Source organism: Medicago sativa, chromosome 2 (genome assembly GCF_051527215.1).
Source record: "Medicago sativa cultivar Bolivia chromosome 2, Bolivia_mono, whole genome shotgun sequence".
In the NCBI taxonomy this organism is placed as follows: domain Eukaryota; kingdom Viridiplantae; phylum Streptophyta; class Magnoliopsida; order Fabales; family Fabaceae; genus Medicago; species Medicago sativa.
In genome coordinates this window covers 82,982,828-83,009,738 of record NC_140750.1, presented here as the reverse complement: position 1 = coordinate 83,009,738, position 26,911 = coordinate 82,982,828, and the positions used below count along the sequence as shown (strand labels likewise).

General features: G+C 30.8%; 2 long non-coding RNA genes and 1 pseudogene across 3 annotated transcripts; 2 read left to right on the top strand and 1 right to left on the bottom strand.

Annotated features, from left to right (window-relative positions):
• The first annotated feature begins 14,023 nt into the window (after positions 1-14,023).
• LOC146951580 (aspartic proteinase CDR1 pseudogene) lies at positions 14,024-15,460 on the top strand (annotated as a pseudogene).
• A 2,319-nt stretch (positions 15,461-17,779) lies between these two features.
• On the top strand, positions 17,780-20,497 carry LOC146951579 (uncharacterized). The gene is made up of 2 exons (XR_015027949.1): positions 17,780-19,785; positions 19,904-20,497. It is a non-coding gene; the product is annotated as an uncharacterized LOC146951579 (long non-coding RNA).
• A 1,100-nt stretch (positions 20,498-21,597) lies between these two features.
• On the bottom strand, positions 21,598-24,248 carry LOC146951578 (uncharacterized). Of its 2 annotated transcripts, XR_015027948.1 has the most exons (4): positions 22,652-24,248; positions 22,352-22,447; positions 22,159-22,252; positions 21,598-22,002 (listed from the first exon to the last, which is right to left on the bottom strand). It is a non-coding gene; the product is annotated as an uncharacterized LOC146951578 (long non-coding RNA). The 2 variants fall into 2 exon arrangements; XR_015027947.1 differs by lacking the exon at positions 22,652-24,248 and having other exon boundaries at positions 22,352-22,485.
• Positions 24,249-26,911: the final 2,663 nt, after the last annotated feature.

Sequence of the window (26,911 nt, the reverse complement as noted above, 5' to 3'; positions counted from 1 at the left end):
GAAAATAATAATTCTAGTTTTGTTTGTTTAGTTATAGACATATAAAGTTTGTTTCCTTTATTTAGGAAAATATTTATGCTAGAGTTACGATTTATTTTGTTTAAAGAATCATCCAGTTGTGTGTGAATCAATTATAGCATGAATATTTATTGACATATTAGATTCAATTTTCTTTTGGTTATGAAATTGAATATTTTTCTTATAGCATGATTATGATGTTAGAGTTTATTGCTATTAAGTTTTCTACAATAATATTTTGTCTTATCATACATTTTGAAAATATTTTATGCTATGTTTGTTGTTGCTATTATGCGATCTATACACACATTGATGTGATTTGTGACTTGCATCTTCTTTCAAATTCTTGTGAATTTTTCTTCACACATAAGGGTTGTTGAGTGGCCTTGTGGTTACTTAGCGACATAATGGACTAATTCAGCCTACATTATAAATTTAAGATCATTCCCATTTAATTTACTGTGAAATGTCTAGTAATTGCGGTTGTTTTGGTTGAAACAACATGTTACCAAAGTAACCTCTGTTGTGTAGATTTGATTCAACTGAACTTACAAAAGACGTAGTATGGAATTATTCATGCGGGTTGTCGTCGGCCCTAAGGAAGGCACAACTTGGCCGGATAGTTGCATGCATGAGATAATAAATGTGTGTTGATTATAAAGTAATTTTCCATTTGAATAATAGGATACCCGAAGGTGACTATTGTTTGACAGGATTTATCACCTAATTTAATATATAGTAAGGTTATCTAGTAATTGCGGTTGAGACGGTTGAAACAATAATGTTGCCTAAGTAACCTCTGTTGCGTAGATTCGACTCAACTCAAGTTACAAAAGATGTAGTGTGTAATTATTTATGCGAGTTGTCATCGGCCCCAAGGAAGGCACAACTTGGCCGGATATTTACATACCTGTGATGGTAAATATGTGGTGATTATAACGTTATTATCCATGTGGATAATAGGATGCCCAAAGGTGACTATTATTTGACAGGACTTATCACCAATGTTTGATCATTACATTGAGAGTACCGCTTGCAGTTAATTCTTAGCAATCCAAAGATTGTATTTTAATGGTGCGTTTGGTATCTTGTTAAGGTCTTTTATTTACAAATAAAGAAGCACGTTTCTTTAATATTTAACTGACATGTGTGATGATGTTGTGTTAGTGTAAACTTATTTAATTATTTAAGAGTTTACATTCACATATATTATGATAAACACGTGACAATTATAAGAATTTATTCTTTGTCAAAGTAAATTGTCATTGTTTGATCATTGCTGTAAAATACCACTAGCAATTGATATTGTTTAAAGACTTAATATTGATGGTGCAATAGGTATTTTGGTGAGTAATTTTTCTACTCTTGTTCTCTTTAAGTTAATATAGTTTAGTGTATCTGCTAATTTAAGTTAAATTTTTTAACTGTTAAAAGCTTTAACTTTTAGGAATTAAAGAATAATATTAATATTGTTCTTGGATCTAGACCTTAAATAAGGGTGGTGAAACTCACATTCTCTCATAAATTCAGAACTTAATGTGAGAATCAAGTTTGATAAGTGAGTATACACCAAATCTCATAGGTCACGTGAGATCATAATGCTGAAATATCATATGTATTAGAGGTGTTATTTAAGATGACAAAATTTTTATCATATTTTCTTTGCTTAAACTAAGGTGCTTTTAAAGCAATATAGAGAAAGACAAGATCTCATTGGAGAGTGGGTATTTCATGAAGATTATTAGGCAAAGAAAATGTAAGAAGCACATTATGTAAATATTTAATCTTGCTAAGACACTATAATTTCGACTATCTATGACTTGTTCGAAAATTCAGTAATTTCGACTATCATATGACTTGTTCGAGAATTCAGTAATTAGTATTCTCTTTGCACAATTAAGTTTATAACTATTTCAGTTAGAAATGATCATTTAAATGATCAATTCATAAAGTGTGCAAATAAGGAAAAATTGAAGCAAGAGAAAATAAAATAGTGCTCATTCGGAAAATACCTCAAAAGATAAGGGCAAATAAAGAAAGGTATTCTTGACTGACTTATGTCCAATGATGTTGAAAGATATATAAATTTGGAATGGACAAAGTCGATAAAGATTTCCTTATTCATTTTTTTAAACTATTTTTTAGATTGTCATTAATGGATTGTTTTTGTATTTAAAAGACAATTTGGTGAATCATTGCTTAGATTGTTTTTTTGTTTTAATTTCCCTTTGAATGAACCAAGATATTTTACGTTTTTATTTTATGATGATTCAATGTGTCTTTTAAGTTCAATTATTAGAGTCAATTCTGTTATGACTTGTGACATTCTATATTGTTTAAGGTTTTGAATATCTATAAGTTTTCGTCCCACAAATTCAGAAAATTTTGAGACATATATTGTTAAGTTTTCTTGAGGATATTGAGTTTGGGGGAGAGATATGGTAATAGAACAAAATTGAATGAGGAAGAATTAGTTCTAAACTAATTCATATAGTTACTATTATTATAGTATATTTGGATCCTCATGAGGACATTATTGTTATTCCTCTCAATCAAGTTAAGAAACTATTTCATATAGATCAAACTCAACACCCTCAAGAACTAGGGATTCTAGTGTCATTAAGAATTGTCTGAAAAGAGAAATTCTATTTAGTATATTTGAAAGACTCTATTAACACAGTCATGATACTAGTTTACTTATTATAATTATGGAGCTGCATAAGATGGATTTAAATATAGTGTTTCTTCATGGTGACATTAATGATACAATATGGTGCAGCTGAATAAAAATTTTGTGTCAATTGATACAAAGTAAATGGTTTGCAAAGTCATGATCCAACTTATATGTTAAGAAATTTGTCTCTTCAGTGTTACCACAAATTCTCATAAAGTAATTGTCTCATGTGGTTTGGAGATAATATTATGGAGAATTGTGGATTTAGCAAGTTCAGTGGGAGTAAGTTTATATTCCTAGTTTAATATGTCAATTTTATTTTTATTTAGTCAACAATGATATATGTTTGTTATGTGAAACCAAGGAAATCTCTAACAAAAGTTAGTGATGAAAGATCCTGGGGACACCTCTTTTGTATTAGACATTTCAATACTTAGAGATTTTTCTCAAGGTATTATTCGGACATCGCAAAAGATTTATATCAATAAGGTTGAAAATAAATTGACATAATCAGTTATGGGTGACTGTAATCACTGAGAGAGACTTTTCAGTCTCAAATATTGCCCATTAGGAAGTTTATGAATTCAGAAATTTAAGTATTTTCCTAAGCTTTTCCTATAAAATATTTTTTATGTATGATCTTACTATACGCATTTGGAAAATATATAATAAGATTGTTTGGCAGATACTTGAGCAATTCAAAATTTGAATTATTGAAGAAGCAACCAGAAGAATTTTTAAAGAGAACAAGAGAGCTTATGCTCTAATAAGAGATCTGACAATTTGGAGATCATTTATGTGTCAGACTTTGGCTTTTGGATGTAAGTAGATAATACACATCCTAACTCAGGAAATGACTGTAAGTATTTATGTCACTTGGTTGCATATTGTTAAAGTATTGAAAGGCCGCTCAACTTATATAGTGACATAATTCAGTCGTATAGTTGTTTAACAACAAATTTCAAAAAATTCACTACCTTATAGATTATTGTTGTTAAATGATAGAACATGTAGAGACAAACTTTATGCTAGCTGATCCGCTAATCAAAGACATGACACATAAGGTCTTTCATATGGTTGTTGTCATTAAGGATGTCTTGGATTAGTGGGAGTCTCTTTTACTTTATGTTCTATACTTTTGTTTTGGTATCGATACAGACTTTATGTTTTGATTTTCTGCAGAAATAAAGTTCATGAGGTTATTTTGTTATAACCATTTCTGTATCATTTTGTGCAAATACTAAATTTGCAAACTTCAGTTTGATCTCACAAAAGTTTTCAGTTGGATCAGTTGGAAATAGGCATGATTTAGAGATCACATTACATGAAATTTCCATGCCACTCATCTATATCAATCTATGTCATCAAGTGCATTGATATGGTGGTCGTCGGGGTTCCGTCACGTTATATGTCAGTGACGACAGCCGCGGTGGTCCCATTATTAATGTATGAGGTGGACCAGATTGTACGGTTGAAATCTAAAGATAAATAATATTCGGACGCGCGCCTAAAGAATTCTGGTAAAATTATTAAGATATGTAGCCCAAGTGGGAGATTGTTGGAATATTTTATTATTTAATAATATTCCAATATCATTATGTGGGCAAATATCGTAATAATAATTATATTAGTTATTTATCAATTTAGAGCTTTAATTGATTAGTGATCCAATTAAGTAATAAGGCTAATTAGATTTCTATTTTGGATAATTAATTAGTTGATATGGACTCAACATGAGTGGATGTCCGGATGGCCCATTAACGGAATAATGGGAAACCCTAATGGCCATCCAATATAAAAGAGGCTATGGTCCCTAATATATGATTTTTTTGCACGAAAAATCAGATATATCTAATTAACTTCACATCTTCAAGTGTGCGGACTACAGGTTCGAAAAATTCAGCTTTACAAATCGAGTTTAATTTCACTGGAATTGTCTCTTTTCATCTGCATATATTTTCTTTTTCTATAATCTTAAATAGACTTTAACTCATGATCCTCATAATTACTTATCACATGTAGCGCTATATTATATTCAAAAACACGTCGACGTTGACTTTACTTCGGTTCCATCTCATTTCATTGAGATTTTCATTCATGACATAATATTTCATAAGTTTCAGGTACCTGATTAGTTCTTCTAGAACAAATAAATCAATTATGTCAGAAAACACTTTTAGTTTCTATATCCTCGTTTAGGTTATCATTCCTTTAAGTTCCTTTTCTTATTCGAGGATTTTTATATTTGGAACCGATTGATCTACCTTGCTTCAGGCACAATTGAGACTCATTTGCATATTAGATTATCCGACAAAGGCATCTATGTCATTTGGAGCATTAGCAGCAGATATTTGATTTATTTACCTTTGCAAATGAGTTATACCTTGAGGATCAAGACGAGACAATAATATTTCCTTTCAAATAATTTATTTGAACTCCAGGTTCACATTTTCAGCTGCTTATTATCTCCCCCTAATATTGTGAAAACTAATCCATCAATTGATAATCAGCCTACTAGGCTGTAAATAAGTTGGCTCAATACAGTTAATGATAGATGGAGATTCATATCAAATATTTTTTCCCAATATTCTTTCGAGATTTATCGTAGTGCATTATATTGGAGCAATTGTGATATACACAACACATCCAAACATCCACTTAGATGAGAAATATTAGGTTGTTAACCTAAAACCAATGATAAATTAAGGGGAGAACTTATATATAGTATTGTGTTGGCTTGATGCAAATCAATATCTCAACAACTTGTTGATTCCCAAAATTTAGTTTATAAGACATGGTCTCATAACCAAAATAGAGTTTATAAGGCATGGTCTGATAAGTATGAATTATACAATTAACTTTAGACGTCTAAAGAATGGATCTTCAAGTTCATTTTTATGAGCATATGCTACCGGTTATTCAATATAAATTGACAAATGATACTTATCAAATGATTTCTGAAAAGTCCAGAAAATAAACTCTTGGTCAAATTTGTTGACATAATAATCTCACAAACTTCTGGTTGTGGATATACATGTGATCTTTTAGTTGATGCATCGATTCAAATCATATAAAATCCTAGTGATTCACATGATCAGTGTATTAATTTAATTATCACCTTATATAAGTGAGAGACTCATTCTTTTAAATTATCAACTTTCTTTGGGAACTAGTAACACAATAGTTACTAGATTGAAGAATTTTCTGGCTCTTCAATATTTATCCATTTTTTTCCAACTAATTTTTGCATCATAATTGATCCGCGGGATAACCCAACCGGTCTTGCCAACGATAAATTTAATATAATTTGTAGACTTCAAGTTTACAATAATACATGCTTCTATTGCACTAATAATATAATATGTAAACTTCATGTTTACAATGATATGTGCATCAATTTCACTAATATATGTGTAGTCAATATAGATGAGAAGACATATAATTTTTCACTACACTTATTTATCGAAAAATTGTCTCATAATATAGACACAACCTATCCTTCATTTATTATTTTAATATGACATTCATTTGGGAGGATGTCCATGAAACATAATAAATTAGTATGACACTTAGATTAGTATAATACATTTTTAACGTGTAACTCTATTCTTTCATGTAACAATATATTTGCTCGTCTGGAGTCTTCAATATTTTTTATAGTGTCAAATGTAATACTAAAACTAGTTTCATAAAAGACAATATATTTGTTCTTCTAGAGCCTTCAATAACTAAATGGACAAGAGCAGAGATGAAGAAGATGAGAGCTTAGTTTCAAAATATTCATTCTTTGTGCAATCCTCCAAGGATACTTTAATATTAAAATAAAAAAATAGTCCTTCAAGTGCTATATCTTAAATGATCTTCATTGTTTGAGAAACCTTCAGAAATATTTAAATGTTTAATTCTTTCAAAAGTTAATAACAAAGAAAAATATGATTGCTATACAAATAGAACTTTTTAAACAAAATTTATGTACAATTAACATAAAAGGTCATAAAAGTTCAGCTATAAAAATAAGATTTAATATCATAAAGTTTGTAACTATAAATCATGATGAAGTTCAAAGAAAATGGTCATCACACAAATAAGCATGCAAAACAACAAGTAATGAACATGATAAAGGTGGCATTAAGCAAAGCACTAATTATAATGCGAATATAATTGACATACTGACCTTTGGGAAGTTTTAACAAGCGCATATGCTCCATTAGATGCAAAATTCACTCCATTATAATATTTCCGTGACATCTATCTCAAAAGAATTTACATCGATTGTACAAAACAATAACTACTCTTATTTTAATCACAAATATAATTGATCTTTCAAAATATTCTTGATATTATGTTTTCCATTTTACTCAATTTAGCTACTTCTGGAGCATATTTAAGAAGCATAAACAAATTTTCTTTAATTTGTTTTGGTAGATCAACAATGGGAAAGAAAAATCATAATTTTCGCAATCCTTCAAGGACGCTTTAATATTGATGAATTCTAGTTCTTCAGGAACTCAAACACAAACCTCTATCGACAATGACAAAGGAAATCACAATAAATTTATTTTGCAATCTTTCACGAATGCTTGATATTAAGTTATTAGTTCTTCTAGAATTATACTAGTTCTTCAAGAACTGTATCATAAAAAGATTTTCACTCTTTATGTAATCTTTATGGATGCTTCGATATTAAATTTTAGTTTTTCAAGAACTATATCCCAAGTCTGCACTCTTTTTCCCTTAACCATGGTTTTATCCCATTGGGTTTTCCTGGTAAGGTTTTTAACGAGGCAGATTATGACACAAAAGGATGTTGTACTCTTTTTCCTTCACTAGATTTTTTTCCCATTGGGTTTTTCTCTAGTAAGGTTTTAATGAGGCATATCCTTCATGGACATCCAAGGGGGAGTGTTATGAATAATAATATTAGCATAATGTGGATGTCCATTGTTCCCAAGCTTTCTATATTCCCTAACTCCTATGAGTAAATGACTTTAGTCATTACCATTTACATTTAGTCCTATGACTCTTCATACACCTGTAACTTACAATATTTGTGTCTTATAAATAGGACCTATATGCAATGTAAATGACGCACTTGTGAAGAGAAATACAAAGTGCTTTCATCTTCTTCCTCCTCTTCTTCTTTGATTTTGTGTCTTTTAGTTTATTTTATAACAAAAACCTTAATAACACCATTTCTTTCTCTCTTTTTTTTTTTGGTGGTGGCCGGGATTCGAACCCCGGACCTTGCATATTCTATGCACTGTCCCTACCAACTGAGTTAAGCTCACGAGGACATTTTTTTTTACGCAACACCATTTCTTTAAGAAAAGTAAAACTTTGGGAATTAAAGAAAATAAATTTTACTAATTAACGACAATTGAAAAAAGTAAACTGTTTTTCTCTGAAATAAAAAATGTCAACTGTTTTTGACAAAAAGCTCAACTATTAATTATTGTATTTTTCCTAAAAAAAACATATATTTTTTTTATTTTTACCGACAACTGTTCATTATCTAAACCAATTGGATTCTACCAAAAAAATAATTCGGACCCACTTTGGTAGTTGATAAAAAATTCATGTTTTAGATTCATTCAATAAATGATGTATGTGGTCTTTATTATAGACAACATACATCATTTATTGAATGAATCTAAAATATGAATTTTTACTTATATTTATGATCGAATGGTGTAGTTGCCAAGTGTCCTCACCGGCATTTCAACATTTTTTTAAGAGCAAATATTCTTAAAACATTCTCAAAAAACAACTTTTTAATCTCTGCAATGATTTAGTCAACTTGTTTTAATTGCATTTAAATCCAGCTGATCAATTCCTTTTAAATGTTCATTAATGACTAACCATTTTTTAAATGGGAAACGATATGTATATAGTGAAAGTTTTTTTCACGAAATCATTCCGAGAAGTGTTAATTGTTACACATGTACCACTATCTCCAGAAATGTCGTAAAATCAGGGATTAAAGTTGGAGCAAAATTGTGTTAAAATACACCATCGTGGGATTCTCGTGAAATTGTTTATTGCATGATATAGCATCCCTCTTTTTTTTTTTTTTTTTTATTAAAGTGTATCTAAGAGTTAGTAGATATCACAAAAATATTTATCTTCTATTAGCAAAAAGATGGGCACTCATGTACCCGTCTTTCCGCTCTTTTATTATATTAGCGTTTGAAAATTATGAACGATGTTTATTTCATGAAATTTTAATTTTGATTAAAACTAAAAATACAAATGTTTATTGTTTTCAAGTTATAACAAATCAAACTAACCATGATTATCTATTTCAATGACACCAACAATATAACAAAAAATATAATCTAAATTTCTTTTTTTTAATGACATCTACAACAATCTTTATTATAGAAAAAGTTGTTTAACGGTATAATGGGGATAACAAAAAAGTAAGTATAAATATACTCATATAGTTTGTTACATTTTTTAAATGATAAAGAAAAAAAAGAGACATATATATATTCATATCATGTTTGTTACTTTTTTTTTTATATTTAAATTTATTTTTATCTATTTGTTACATGTGTTATTTGTATTGAAAATTGAGTGCATTTTTGAAAAGAGAAAAAGTCAGTCCAAAAGAGCTGAAAGGGGTTATTTTCTTTATATATAGTATACCCCTTTCAGCTATCTTGGGCTAGCTTTTTCTCTTTCCAAAAATATCTTTAATTTTCAATACAAATAACACATTTAACAAATAGATAAAAAATAAGTGTAAATATTAAATAAAAAATGTAACAAACAAGATATGATTATATATATATATATATATATATATATATATATATATGTCTGGTTTTTTTTTTATTTTATCATTTAAAAATTATAACAAACTATATGAGTATATTTATACTTACTTTTTCATTATCTCAATTAGCAAAAAGACGGGCACGTGCATTCTTTTTATTGCGCTAACGTTTGAAAATTATGAACGGTGTTTTTTTTTATGAAATTTTGATTTTGATTAAAACTATAAAAAATATATAAATGTTTGTTGCTTTCAATTTATAAAAAATTAAACTAACAATGATTATCTATTTCAACGACACCGACAATAATACAATATAACAAAAATATATAATCTAAATTCTTTTTTTAATGACAACAACAATTTTATTATAGAAAAAGTTGTTTAAGGGTATAATTGAAATGATGAAAAAGCAATCTAATTTGTTACACTTAGGATAAAGGAAAAAAACCAAAAATATATATTTGTTATATTTGTTTTAATATTTATATTTATTCTTATCTATTTGTTACATGTGTTATTTGTATTGAAAATTGAGGGTGTTTTTAGAAAGAAAAATCCAACCCAAAAGTACTGAAAGGGGTAATTTTCTTTATATATAGTATAGAAGTATATATTATACGCTTAAACAATTTTGTTCTATAGTAAAGATTGTTGTTGGTGTCATTAAAAAAAAGAATTTAGATTATATTTTTTTGTTATATCATTGGTGTCATTGAAATATATAATCATGGTTAGTTTGGTTTGTTATAACTTGAAAGCAAAAAACTTATATATTTTTAGTTTAATCAAAATCAAAATCTATTCTCTAATTATAAAACTTAATGTCTACTAAAAATACAATCTTACCCCTTTTTAATTTTTTGACATGTCATCAAAATTATATCCTTTTGTGTCTTTTGCTTCAACCTCCCTCTATTTTTTCTCTTTTAAAAACAAATTAAAACAAACTCATTCGATAAAACAGACTAACTTAATGTTTTTTTAAATAACAAACAAACTTAATCTTTTATTTTCTAATCATCTATTCTCTAATTATGAAACTTAATGTGTGCCAAAAATACAATCTTACATCTTCTTAATTTTTTGAGTCGTCATCAAAAGTATATCATTTTGTGTCTTTTGCTTCAATCTCCCCCTATATTTTCTCTCTTAAAAACAAATTAAAACAAACACACCTAAAACACTCTAACTTAATCTTTTTTAAAAGAACAAACAAACTTAATCTTAATCTCCATTAAAATAAATTTTTCTATAATTCAACTTCTAAATACCTAAAGAGTTAAAAACAATTTACAATCTATTATCTTTGTCTAATTAGTAAATTTAATCTTTCTCTAATTATTAAAGTTAATATTTCTCTAATTATTAAAGTTGATGTAATTTTGTAACAAAAAATTCATTTTTTATAGTTGTATCCAAACAAATTAAATTATTTAAAACATGTGATTTTAATTACAATAACCAAACAAAATAAATCATGATTTGTTTTTATAAATTCTCTTAATTGATAGATATCAAAATCACTTTTATTTTAATTTGTAACAAAACGGGTCCTGAATTGTTTTTTATAAAGAGGTGGTTTTTATCATAATAAAAAAATCTATAAATTATTGAATGTCGTTTTTTTAATTCATAACAAATTTTTCATATATTTAATTTACATTTACTAAAAATAAACTTTATGAAGTACATGTGATTTTATCTCATCATGTGTTTCTAATAAAAAACATTAATAAATACATTTTATACTGATACTTAAAAAAACACAGGGAAAAAAAGAGTAAAAAAAAACAAAAAAAACAGGACTTTTTTTTTTGACAAAAAAAACATAGGACTATTTCTCACTGATACATATTTTTACATCTAAATTAATTCAATTATATCCAATTGAATGATCACAGATAACATAATTTGGAAGAGTTACAAAATCTTTCTCATTTATTAATTATACACAAGTTTTTTTTTTTTTATGGAAAATTATACACGGGGTTAGTATTTATTATGAGAAATACAACTACTTTACATAAAATTACACATCTTCAAGAGTACTTCTTTTATATAAACGATTTTCATATGTTTTTTTGTTTATCTTAATGTCTTCTTATAAAAATGTTATTTTTAATCACTATATCCTTTTAAAGAATGATTATAAAAAAAAAACAAGACAAACGTTACTCTCTAATTAATTAGACACTAACTAATGTTGTTGTACGAATCATGCACGGGACAACAATTAGTCCATATTAATTACTTAAATTGATTTTTTTATGTACTATATCTAGGCATGACAACAGAACCGATACCCGCGAGTATCCATCCGAACCAAATTTAATTTGACGGGTTTTTCCCTGCTTTGACTCGGTTTGGGTTTTCCACTCAAACTCATACCCAAACTCGTCCCGAATGTAGAAAATCATTTCATTGCCCCTTTTATATAAAAAGAAACTCAAACCATAAATCCTTTCAGTCACACAATCAGAGTCTCAGTCTATCATATGACACCCACTTTTCGGAGTTTTCTCTATTCTCCATCACCATAGCCATGATCTATTGTTGTCATTTCTTTGTAGGATAATGCATTGCAACATTGCGTATGAGGCAGAAAAATACTTCTATTTTATTAAAAAAAACTATCCATTGCAGGGATGGAGTGGGGATACCCGAACGCGTCAGAGACGGGGATGAAATTCGATTTCTTATCTCCGTTGGATATGGGTAGGGTAGCGGATAAGTATATGGTATTAGGGTATAGGGACGGGGAAGGTAAAACCTGTCTCCATCCGCCCCATTATCATGCCTAATTGTATCTTCTAAATAATAATGGGAGTAATTATAATACACTAATTATAATTTGATATAAGAATCTTGCACGATACCCGTATTTATTGTTTATAAATTCATATAAAAATAAAAAAATGCTAAAAAAATTATAAATATTTTTCAATGGTGTATAAAAATCATGGGGCTTATTAACGTCCCCGTTATCATGTGATTTTATTATTTATAATATTTTCACATATTTTTGGTCTACCACTTTATAATATTTAATAACAACTATTTCGATATTTTTATTATTATCTTCATCTTAATGATTAATTTTTTTTCTTATTTCTCAATGTAAATAATATTGTAAATGCGTTTTGACACATAAATCGCAATTTAAGGATCAACCCGTGCGGAGCACGGGCCCGTGCTTAGCACAGGTCTGTTGCTAGTTTCATTAAAAAAAACACCGTTAATAATTTTCAAAAGTTAGCGCAATAAAAAGAGCGGAAAGACGGGTGCGTGAGTGCCCGTCTTTTCGTTAGTATATATAAAGAAAGTAGACCGTTTTGGACTGACTTTTACTCCTTCCAATTATACCCTTAATCAAATTTGACTATGAGAATGCTATTTTGTTGGTGTCATTCAAAAAGATAAAAATTTATATTATATTTGTTATATTTTATTGAAAGATATTATATTTGTTATATTATTTTTTTTGACAAATATTTTTATATTGTTCGTATCAAGGAAAAAGATAAATATAATTTGTTATAATATGAAAGTAAAAAATAACTATTATCTATACTTATAATTTAATCAAAATCAAATTAATTTTAATCAAAATTTAATAAAAACTACTATTCATAATTTATACGCATAAGCGTAATAAAAAGAGCGGATTGACGGGAACTCCGTGCCCACCTAAATGCTAGTTTATATAATATAGATTAAAGTGTAATACGTATGTATATGTATTTATAAACACCTCATAAATTGTCAAAAAAAAACTAATTTTTAATGGAGGGAATAATAACCCAAGTTTCTCCTAAGGGAGGAGAGTATAATTTTGTTTAAATTTTTACTTTTCAAAAAAGATGAGTGTATATTTTAACATAAAAGAGAATATAAGTGTAATTCAGTTTTGTCTTAGGGGAGAAAATATAATTTACTCTAATTCATTTTATAAATTAACATCCTATGGTTTCTCTTTCCTCAAATTAGGAAAAAGAGTTGTTAATAATAAACACTAATGCATTATTATATGTAGGGGTCGGGGTTCGAACCCCGGACACCCCACTAATTCACCTTATAAGGTGAATTCTAGCCACTAGGCTACCTGATAAAAAAAAAAAACAATGATCCTTATCATGTGTAAGGTTTCCCTCGATAGAAAAATGAAAAATGACAACAATTAAATAATGTGATTAAGAAAAATTTGCGTTGGATGGAAATATATTAACCATATTCGGGAAAAAAAAATATCTCAAATCAACTAACAAATATTAACCATATTCGGTAAGAAAAAAACTAAAATCAAATCGCAAAATTAGGTCCCTTAAAAAAAACACAATTTGGTATAATATAAGTCAGTATAATTTTTTTACCAAAAAAAAAAGTATAATCTCCACACACAAAAAATCAGTGATTGAATGGATATAAATAATCGATACTTTTCCTGTTTTAGTTTCTTTCGGTCTTATCTTTGCACCTGTCTACCTATCTTTATTCTTTTATAAAAAGCCGTCGAATAACATAACTTTGGCTAACAACTTTTCACTCAAATCTCTAGCAACAATGTTACATTTTTCATTTTTTACCATTATTTTATTTTACCTTTCTTACTTAAATGCTCATTCTCATGCTGTAAACAATGGGTTCAGTGTCGAACTCATCCACCATGACTCTTTAAAATCACCATTCTATCAACCAAAAGAAACTAAATTCAAAAAAGTTTTCAATGCAGTGCGTCGTTCTATCAACCGTGTCAATTATTTCAACAAAAAACTTTTTCCTACAACAAACACACATGTATCAACTTTAATCCCAGATCATGGTGGATATTTAATGAGTTATTCAGTTGGTACCCCACCATTTAAGGTCTACGGTCTTATGGATACAGGTAGTAACTTAGTTTGGCTTCAATGCAAGCCTTGTGATATATGTTACAACCAAACCTCTCCTATATTTAATCCTTCAAAATCTTCAAGTTACAAAAACATTCACTGCTCATCTAAAATATGTAACTCCGTGGAACATACCTCGTGTTCTTACAATGAAGATGCTTGTAAATATACTTATGGATATGGTGATGGATCAAAGTCACAAGGAGATCTTAGTGTGGAGACTCTAACATTAGATTCCACCTCTGGGTCTAGTGTCTCATTTCCAAAAATCCTGATAGGATGTGGACACAACAATAGTCTTTCGCTTAATGGCCAAACCTCCGGTGTAATTGGCTTTGGAAGTGGACCTACTTCCCTTATAAAACAATTAGAATCTTCAATTGATGGAAAATTCTCTTATTGTTTGATCCCTTTTTATGTTGACAATCCTATTGTGTCTAACTTTTCTAGCAAACTCAATTTTGGAGATGCTGCTATTGTTTCTGGTGATAACGTTGTTTCTACTCCTATAGTCAAACTAACCGGTATCAATAAAGGCTATTACTTCGTTACATTGGAAGCATTTAGTGTGGGAGATAAAAGAATAAATTTTGCAGGAGGGTTCAAATCCGAAGGAACAAATACTTCTTCTACACAGAACATCCTAATTGACTCTGGTGCAACAGTGACTGCTTTACCAAATGAATTTCACACTACGCTAGAATCAGTTGTCGCAGAAGTGGTTAAACTAGAGCGTGTTGACGATCCTTCTCATTTTTTTAGCCTTTGCTACAATACCACAACAAAAGAAACAAATTTTCCTGTAATTACGGCTCATTTTAAAAGCGCAGATGTTAAGTTAGATTCTAATGGAACCTTTGTTCCAATTGATGAGGGGATTGTGTGCTTTGCCTTCATTCCAGCTCCAAATGGATATGCCAGCTTTGGGAACTTGGTGCAACAGAACTTATTGGTTGGTTATGATCTTAAAAAAAACATTATCTCTTTCAAGCCTACTGATTGTACCAAGCACTGATTGAACGTAGACATTTGTTACCATAACACCAATGTAATACGGTAATATTTTAGCATGATGTATTATGGTTTCGTATTATTTAATTGAATAAGGTGTTTTTTGTTTTAAAAAACCAAAATAAATTAAAAACCCAATGAAACATAATATGTGCCTAACAAAAAAATTGAGAAATACATGTGAGTGAAATCTCCACATAACAACTCAACAAACAAGACAAAATCAAATGTAAGAATAACCCAACAAGAATAATTAGTCGACCAAAGGTTTAGATTAAAAAATAGATCCATTTTTCTTTTTTGTTGTGGTGTTTGGGGTTCGAACCCAAATCTTGCATATATTATAGATTCCCTACCAACTGAGCTAAGTTCACGAGAACAAAATAGAACCATTCTTGTTTGCCTTTAACCAACACCAAATAATAATAATAATTTTAATTTTATAAGCTTTTGGTCATACGGCAACTCCTTACTACAGAACGAGTGATTGTTTCTCTCTTTTCAAACTACATAGTCTTCATGTATCAAACTCGATCAGATAAAAATTGTTTCCATTAGAAATCAAACTCAATTTATCCATCCTTTTAAAAATGTTGGGAAATAGCTAAGATTATCTTATATTAACCAATAGAAAACAAATCATAATATTATGACTCCCTTTAAAAAAAAAAAAAAAAGAGGAAACGAAAAGCATATAAAAAATATAGATAGTAATTGCAAGTAAGTGTTCTATGTCTTGATCATGATTTAGATGAAAATTATAGGTTATGAGATTGAATATTAATATCCACTTTGAGTTCGATGGATCGGTAAAAAGATTGATTATGGTTTTTTTATTTTTGTGATTGACAAATATAAGAATTTGTTTTTATTAATTTAGTTTAAAATACTACCTCCGTCCTTAATTATAGGGCCTTTTTGAAAAAATAACGGGAATTAAGATAGTGGATATTTGTATTAAATATGTTTGTAATTACTATTGTTTTTACAATTTTATCCTTTAAGAGAGATGTTGGTTTATGTTTTCAACATGTTATTTATTGTTGATTGAAGAAAAAGATGTATAATAAATAGGGGCATGTATGTAAAGAAATAATTAATGTAGTTGAAAATAGAAAAGGGGTCTTACAAAAAGGGACAAAAAAAATTCTCAAAAGGGTCTTATAATTAGGGACGGAGGTAGTATGTGATTTGATATATATGTGAATTTCGATAATTATAGGATGGATGATTTGTGAAATTAGTAATTTCGTTGATTTAAAGTAAATTTTCATTGAATATGTTAATTAGACATTTTACTATAAGTTAATTAGACAATTTAGCTGTGATTTCTCTATTGACATTTGGAGTGGTATCCTACATTGGTTGAATTTAATATTGTTAACATTGGTTACATTGGTTGAATTTCTCTATGATAGTTAATGGTTTAAGGGTAAGAAAGATTACATAACATGCATGTCATGACATATAATTTTGTCATAGGTGCCAAATGGAACAATTTAATATTGTGTCTAATAGGGTTTTGTTTATTATTTTGTGAATTAATATGATTTATAATTAATTTCATACAAATCATATATATTTCTTTCTTTTTATTTAGTTGATTACGATCTAATTGGTTTCCCTCTCAAACCACCCCTTATCATGTATTTATAATTAGTCTTTTTACTTTTATAATTCATTTTATAAGAAAAAGGTATTAATTTTATTAATTTATGTGATACGTATTTTGTCGGTTAACACTGCATTGGTCTAGAGTTTGACCGGAAAGCAAATAAAGTTTAAACAAAAATTGTTTCCACTAGAAATCAAACTTGATATAGCCGTCCTTTTTAAAATGTTTGAAAGTAGCTAAGATTATCTTATATTAACCAATAGAAAACAAAAAATATCACGACTCCTTTTAAAAAAAAAAAAGAAAAAAAAAAAGAGGAATTGAAAAGCATATAAAAAATATAGATAGTAATTGCTAGTATACATCATCCTTTGCGAAGGGAAAAAGATTGGTGAACACCCTTTTGGGTATACACCCTCGTACCACTCCTTACCTGGCCAATAAAAAATATTAAAATAAGAAAGTGATGTGGCTTATTGAAAAAGAAAAAAAGAAGAATGATAAAAAAGGGAAAGAATAGATCTGAGAAACAAAACCAATTGATATTTTGTCTCCTACGCGATCTCTGCTCTCCTCCATCTCTATGTCCTTGGCATCTCCTCCCACTCTCCGATCTCTGACCGCCATCTCCTCCTAGTCTCCGATCTCCGACCGCCATCTCCTCCCAGTCTCCGACGGCCGCACTCTCTCTAACGGTCTCTTCTCCTTCTGCGATTCAACCTTCTCCTTCTGCGATTCAACCTTGGCCATAGTCTCCGTCGCCGAATCAAACTGTTGAAGGTGATGTATATCTTAAATCTTGTATTGTTTTCAATTGACCAGCTTGTATAGTATAAATTATGGTGCCACTTTAGACTTTATGTAGCTAACTGTCTAATTCAATCTCTCTTGCGCACACAAATTTCAACATGGACAATATTTCAACAGCTCTGTAATATGTGCATTTGTTTTTGGCCTTCTGGAATTAGCTATACCAATTTATGAAGTTTTTGCACCTTACCCATTTGGATGCTTTTATTATGTTAATGGTTGCACTTGATGAGAATTGCATTTGATTTTGTGATACATAGAAAACATGTTATACATAGAAAACATTCATTTATCATTGTATTATTGTTAGTAAAAAATCACAAGTTTTCCCCAAATTTTATAGTTTGATTGTGGTTGTTCCTGTAAATGTTATCACGTAGAGTTGGTGTCAAATTCTTAATCACAAGAATTGTGGTCACCCTTTTGTTAAAAAATGGTCAAAGTGTTGGAAATTTGAAGGAAAAAAATGTGGTTACGTCTATGTTAAAATATGGTTAAGTGCAGATAAATTTTTGTAAGTATGTCTATGATACGTCTTTTTGGAATTGCATGACAGTATAGTATTGTTGATTGATACGTCTTTTAATTGTCAATCATATAATTTTGTCAATGTGGTGCAATAGTTATAGAGTACTGCATATGTGGTACTCTTAAGAAGCATTGATTATGGTGTGATATTTGCTACAACATAGTATAGTACTGTTGATTGATACGTCTTTTAATTGTGCAATAGAGTACTGTGGTGAAGTTATTGAGGTGCTTTGGGGTTGCTTTGACAGGCTTTTTTTTGTGCAATAGAGTACTGTGGTGAAGTTATTTATGAACTGATGTGTGCATTACTTTGGGTAGGATTATTGGTTGTTGAGCAATAGTAGTGATGGACATATGTTAGTACTGCATAACAAGGCTAACTTTGATTTTTATTAATAAAATTTTGGATTATGTTGAATAATTTGGTAGGTTGTTAGATTTTGTTCAAGTGTTAGTGGATGATCTGATGGATATAAGTTTTCTCCAATTTTTGTAGTTTGATTGTGGTTGTTCCTCTAAATGATATCACGTAGAGTTAGTGTCAACATTTGTCCAACATCTCCAATTTTTGAGTTTTATGTACAAGTTTTACTGATAAAGAAGGTTTTGTTTAATGAATTTAGAGATTGAGTTGGTCTCTTAGTAGCTTCATATTATTCCTAATTATTTGGTAGACTCAATAAGGTTTATTGATTATGATGGTTATCGTTTTAACAAAGACATGTTTTGATTTGTTTATTTAATTAAGCATATTTAAATGAATGTTAAATTGAGATAATGTCGGTTCAGAAAAGTAGAAATCCTATGCAGTTCTAATTGAATCACAATAAAGACATGAAGACATCATTTTTCTTTGTGGATGAAGATAATCTATTTTTTATTTTGAATCGCATTGGCTAAAAAACTGTGTGTGTGTGTTGCTTGTCCTACTGTGCATATGCGTGTAATACTCGCAGCTTAATGGTCCGACATACCCTAACTACCATGATAAAACGTAATTTGGTAAACTTACGACCAATTTTGAAACACGGTGACGCGTTTGTAAAATTGTGGTTACACGCTTCAAATATTTAGCTATATGTAGTTTTCCTGCTAAAACAATACCATTCTATGGCAATTTATCACAAAGATATCAAGAGATATATATTCTATGTTTCTTGGACTCTTAATTGCATTAGTTTTCTGTTATGAGTATGATAAACTTATAGACTACCAATTTTGCACGCAAGAAAACATATGGTTACGCCTTTGTACAATTTTGGTTATACTCTTCAAAATTTTGGTTATATATAGTTATAATAGTTCTATTCGACAATGCTAGTAGAGTCAATCAAATTACCTAAGGACATCATGTTCTTACTCATTTGTGGTTGAAAGTCTAGATGTATGGTTAGATGATAAAAAAGATCACCTATCAGCTCAATTTTTTTGTATCACTTTCTGGAAGATTTGGCAGGTTAGGAACTAGATGGTGCTCCAAAATCAGCAATTGAATCCTATCCAAATAGCTATTTCACCTGTAGCTACTGTTTTAGTGAGAACTGATACTGAATTTTAGTGTCCCCCTCCACCAGGTGTGATGAATCTGAATTTGAATGTGGATGGAGGATGCTTTAAGGATGATACAATGATATGGAGAATAGTAGTCTAGAGACCATAGAGGAGTCCTGAAATTTGCTGCAATAAAACTAGAATGAAGGCAACTATTCCCTACTCTGGCCGAAGCATTAGCCCTTCAGTGGTGTCTCCAATGGATCCTCACAACAAATCAAGATGGACATTTCCTCATTGAAACTGAGTCTGAAATCACGGTGAAATGTATCCAAGGTCTTATTTGGGTGGTTGAGATATAAAATATTATTCTAGATTGCATAGACATTTTATCTACTATGTACAATTGTACTGTTATTTTTATTAAAAGAACTAAGATTGTTGCTGCCCATAGCCTAGTGGGAGTTGAAAAAGGTTTGGTTCTAACTCATCGGTGGGATATGTCCCTAAACCCGCAGTCTTTGCTGCTTGTACTAATATGCATAACCATCTTTAATTGAATACATGTTTGCTTGTAAAAAAAATAATTGTTCATGTATCAATGTTGTACTATATATGAACACAAATAATTGTAGTTATGTGGTTATGAAAAAATAGTGGTCACGTATTTGTAAAAATGTGGTCATACAGACCATATATTTGGCTAGTTATATTTCTCAGATGTAAATAAGTTCGTTTTAGGCGAATCGAACACATGATCTCATTTGATCACTGCATTAAAAGCCTTTCAAACGATAAATAACTTCTTTTACAATCTGCAAGTTTATCACGCCTAAAGACGGACAAGTTCTAATTTCTGAAAAAAAATAGTGGTCACGCACCTTAAAATATATGGTCACACAAAACATATATTTGGCTAGTTTATATTTCCCATGTATAAGTAATCTTGTTTTATGCGAATCAAACACATAATCTAATTTGATCACTACACTAAAAGCAATTCCAACAATAAATAACTTATTTTACAATCTGCGAGTTTATCACACCTAAAGACGGACAAGTTCTAATTTCTGAAAAAATAGTGGTCACGCATATTAAAAAATGTGGTCACACATACCATATATTTGGCTAGTTTATATTTACCAGGTGTAAATAATATCATTTTAGGCGAATTGAACGCATGATCTCATTTGATCACTGCACTAAAAGCATTTCCAACCATAAATAACCTGTTTTACAATCGGCGAGTTTATCATGCCTAAAGACGGACAAATTCTAATTTATGAAAAAAAATAGTGGTCACATATTTGTAAAAATGTGGTCATACAGACCATATATTTGGCTAGTTTATATTTCTCAGATGTAAATAATTTCGTTTTAGGCGAATTGAACGCATAATCTCATTTGATCACTGCACTAAAAGCATTTCCAACCATAAATAACCTGTTTTACAATCGGCGAGTTTATCACGCCTAAAGACGGACAAGTTCTAATTTATGAAAAAAATAGTGGTCACGTATTTGTAAAAATGTGGTCACACAAAACATATTCATATTCATACTCTGTCAATATCTATCTTAAGAACCATAAAACCATACATAGTGCGATTAGAAGGAATAGTACATTACAAGCTTAGTGAGTACCATACTATAGTATTGTTCAAGAAAGTTAGTAACTAACAACATATTATGTTTCATTAATAATATAGGTTTAACATGGTCCTGGTAAATTTAAAAGAGAATAAAAAAATTTACAATTTCATTAAAATTTGGGTAGCTTGGTCCTCGTAAAAGTTCGTTAAAATTTATAAGAATACTCATTAAAATTTAGATATACAATTCAAAATACATAATAGATAAAATGTAATAATATCTCCAATTTCATTACTCCCAACAATATAAATCTTATCTCTAATTTCTATCTTTCAAAATAAAATGACATCACCATAAGATACATAATCAATTTGTAAATCATATCTCCATTTTCTATCCTTCCACGAGGCCAATGAAAAGCTTCAAGTATGAAAATAGAATATTCCCTGGAGAAATAAAATAAAGACGCAATTTTCTTCTTTCCACCACCTTTCTTCTTTGTCCTTATGCCTAATGGTAGCCAAACCTTTATCTCAGGATCATGTATTGTTTTTGTGTGCTGCAAGTCTTGGAGTATATGAGACGTGACACTGTCCAATTCATTTGGCATTAACAAGACCGTGAATTTGTTTTGTGCAACAAAATCATCTGATAATAAAACTATATAGAATGACATTCAATTTTAAGCTCATATGAATACAACACCAATATGGAATTGTTCATGTTATAGCTCATAGAAAAATTACCAGTTTTTTCATGCCGAACGGGAAATGGTGGCAATAGCTTATGATTTATGCATTCCACTAAACCCAAACAGGCTCTTTTATCCTCCAAAGCCCCCTATGACAAAGGAAGTGCAATTTTAAGTTAAACGAAGATAATCAAGATTAGAACTCAAGCTTGAAGCCAACAACAAAACTGTGCAGTTAGTAGAGTTACCTGGTAGAAAATAACATGATCAGAAATTTTTAGCTTATTTCACTGAATTGCATAGGCAATAGCAACCTTCTGAATTGCATCAGATACATCCTTGTTCTATCAAGAAAAGTATTTGGAAAAAAAAATGAATACACTACTATAACGCATGAAATTTTTCACGTAAGAATTTCAATCAAACTAATTCTAATAATTCTTTACAGACAATTGATATGTAATTGTATGAATATTGTACTATGTTGGCCATACTTGAAAATTGTATTGACTATATAAATCAGAACATCAAATTGTGGTCACACATACCAAATTTATGATTAACTGTAACTTTCTGTTTAAAAACAATGACATTTTAGGCCAAACGAACATGGAAGCACACTAGTTCACCTCATTTAACCTCCGTCCGACCATAAACAACTTCTTGTATAAGCTGCGAGATTTTCACGCCTAAAGATGAACAAATTCAAAAATCTGGAAAAATGATGGTCACACAACTGAAAAATTGTGGTCACACAGACCAAATTTATGGTTAACTGTAACTTCCTGTTTAAAAACAATGACATTTTAAGCCAAACGAACATCGAAGCACACTAGTTCACCACATTTAACGTCCATCTGACAATAAACAACTTCTTTTGTAAGCTGCAAGTTTTATCAAAGGTGTAACCATGTTTTATCCAAAAATGAGATTTGAGGTACATTTTATCTCTTTCTTACTATTTATCCACCTAAATCATGTGAAAGGAATACATTTGGGAAAACTAGATAATCTTGACTAATGAGCATGGGTGAGAGGTGAACTATTGTTCATCTTTAACAGGCTTCACAAAAACTAACCAAAATTGAGAAAGATTACCCTATAATTTACAAAGGCGTAACAATATTTTTTTTTTCTGTGTTAAAATTACTCATCTATAAGTTTACTAATCTGCAAACATCAAATTAAAGTAATTACACTGCATGAAACTTAAAAGTTGATCACAATTGGTATTTTAGTGATAGATTTGCTTAAAATTATATAGTCTTAAAATGATAATTCTACTAACCAATTAACTGAAGCATATAACCATAATTTTACAAAGGTGTAACCAGATTTGTTCAGGCGTAATCGCATTGCTCATTCTTTTGGTTATCTAATTTTTACATGACAGGTTGGCTTAAAATGATATAGTTTTCATACGATAATTTGTGATATACAAATAATTAAAACATATAACCTTAGCATCAGGGATGTCAACATTGACCTTAGCATTTCCAACATTTCCTTAGATCAATTGTGTTCTTTCACAAATTTAAAATTGACAAAACCAAAAGAATAAACGTAATCACTTACAATCAGCATCAAATATTGAACAAGCTCAATTTGAATTGACATTGAACACATGCAATCACATGGAATTGAAAAACACAGGCAAAAACACAAATATAACCCTAATAACCTTATGTATGGAATATGAATCAGGAGTTAGCGCTGAAGAAGGTGATAGAACTTACAAGAATCGAAAACAGAGAATTGGAGAAGAACAGAGAGTTTGAAGGCCGTCGAGAGCGAGAGCGAACGAGACGTGAGACAAAGAGAGATAGAGAGTCGCGAGCATCAATAACCCCTTTCTCACCCTACTGAATTGATTGAAGAAGGTAAAGTGATTGAAGGCGAAATTCTTCTCGCCGGCGAAAAACTGGAACAGGGGGGAGAGAGAGGGAGGAGAGAGAGAGAGAGAGAGAGAGAGAGAGAGAGAGAGAGAGAGAGAGAGAGAAACTGGACTGAATGAACCAGAGGAAAGAAGCCAATTTTTTTTTTTGGTATGACATGGATTAGGCAAAAAAAAAATTGTTAAATATGCCAACTAAGAGTGGTATGGGGTGTTTGTCCACGTAAGGTGGTCGACGTATCAGGACTCTTTGCGAAGAGACATGCAGCAGGAAAAATACTCAATAGTATCAAATCAAAACTCAAAGGAAAAATAAAAGTGGTTTTCACGGTGTCTTTAATATATTTGTCTTTTAAAAAGTAAAAGTCGAGATTGAATTGCTACATCGCTTAGAATACATCCTTTGAAAAGAGACATGCAGCATGAAAAATACTCTATAGTATCAAATCAAAACTCAAATAAAAAATTGTAACACTCATACCAGACGTATCTAGAAAGTCTAGCACGTGCGTTGAATTTAGTACTGGATACATTAAAATATACAACATAAAAAATTTTCGAATGAATTATATACAACAAAACGCGTTCGTACAATATCAATACATCATAACTTGTCTAATTTGAAAATAATACATCCTTGAGATCCATGTTCTTCATGCTTTAATACGAACGAACTCTTGCTGAAAAATCCATTCGGCTGCTACCTTGACGTCCAAACTGATATCTGAAACAAATAAGGATTGGGATGAGTGTCTCAGTGAGTTCCCCTAAATCCTAAGCTATAGGTAACTTCAGGGAAACCTACGGTCACCACGTGTCTACAATACAACCTGACGGTTGATTATACGTGTGTGGTCATGATTCCTAGACGGTAGTGCATGCTAGACCCGTCATAGGCTTATCTCACTTGTTATAGGCTTCACTTCCTATACGTGTCATGGCGGTCGAGAGGGAACCTAGAACCGCATTGCCAAGAATACGCTCTACGTATCAAGGCCTAAACATAACATAATCATGGCACGATTCTAAACCGGACGATTAGGGGAAACCTAAGATCGTCATCGGTATCATGTTCATTACTTGTTCTATTCCATGCCTTGTACTTGTCTTATAGCACCTAGTGCTCTAGTTCTTAAACATAAACGTGCATGGACTCATTCTTACATGTCATAACATAATCATAATCATAAGAAACATAATTGTATTCATATCATGCATAAACGTATCTAAGTTCATTCATTAGGTTAGCGTTGAACAAACAATCATTATCTTGGTTCATTTTACGGAAAGTCTCGGGTGGAGTAACCCCGAGTACAATCCCATACATGACCGATGTACGTACATCGGACTCCCTCGGTGTCGTGCGGGTCCCTTGCAGCTTGAACCGTTACCCTTAGGTCGAGAACCTCCCGTATCCCCCTGGCGTGGATAACAAGAGACACGAGCACCTACGTCTTGTTAATTTCAGTGACATGCGGGTCCCTTACGGCTTGAATCGTTCCCCTTAGATCGAGAACCTCTTGTATCCCCCTGATGTGGATAGCAAGAGACATGCCACCTACTTATTAAGTCATAGTCTTGTCGTACGTATACTTAAACATATTCATACTTGCTTGCTTAATACCTCGGACCCTTGAGTCGATCCGATTAGCGGTAAACTTATACTTGTCCATGCTTGTAAATTCTTAATCATGGTGGAGTGATTAACTAATCAAACCACGACTTAACATGCTTTCTAAACACTCTTAAACATATGCGAAGAGTTTATACTTCGCGTCTTGTCATTCTAAGAATTCATGTTAACTAGCTAGTTCTCGACAACTATGTCGAGGCTCTAGTTTTCCCCTTGCTTATGAACAATTTGCTACCCGATTCATGACATGATTCTCTCGTATGCCATGCCTTACTAACTTGCATAATACTTGCCTCTTTAACATAAGAATCTTGCTTTCATTGATCATCATTTGGGACCTTGGTTTGAGGGGTTTACATTCGTAAAAAGACACCATGGAGAAAACCGCATCGCGAATCCCCATGCCTGCCTGAAGCAAGCAAAACAGTGAGATTTCTCACTGTCTTACTCGCCTAGGCGAGTGATTCTACTGGGGAGGCGAGCAGTAGCTCGCCGTGGCGAGTTGGGGGCGAGCAGGACCCCCTGTTCGGAGTTCTAGCTCGCCGTGGCGAGTAATAGCTCGCTGTGGCGAGTTAGGACAGTCCAGAACACTTAAAAATGATATTTTTGACCCAAAAACCTCAAACCAAGTGTCTCTAAGTGTTATATGACCCTTAGGATCATTAGAAACCTGTAAAACATGAACTCAGCAAGTATTCACAAGTCAAGCAAGCATGGCATACAAATGGGCAACTAACATATACTTGAAAACCTAGATAAATTCATGTTATTCATATTAATCTATCATGGCATAAACATAATCCCAAAGGGTGGGAAATCTATCTATGGAACTCACCTAAACAAGTTCTTGAAGCATCAACAAGCTCCAAGCTCAAACATGGCAAAACCCTAGTTTGTGATCACTTGCTTCCTTTGCTCAAACCATACATTCTTGTTGTCCTTTCTTGCAATTCATAGCATCATGACCTTTGCTAGCTCATCTCTAATCCAATCCAAGGCTTCTTCCACCAAAACCCTAATTCCATGATTTTGCCCTTGTAAAGATAGAGTTGGAAAAACAAGCTCAATCAAGCTTCTACTTGTTCCTTGATCTTGAGAGTACCATAAAACCAACTCCAACTTCTTGCTCAATCCAAAACCCTAACTCCTTGAAACCTTTATTGAGATGAGAAGTAGAGAAATAAACCAAAAACACACTTCCCTTAAATAAAGAGATCAAGAGGAAACATAAACTTAAAGCTTTCCATGGAAAGAAGAAGTTTTGGAAAGATTTGGTAGTGA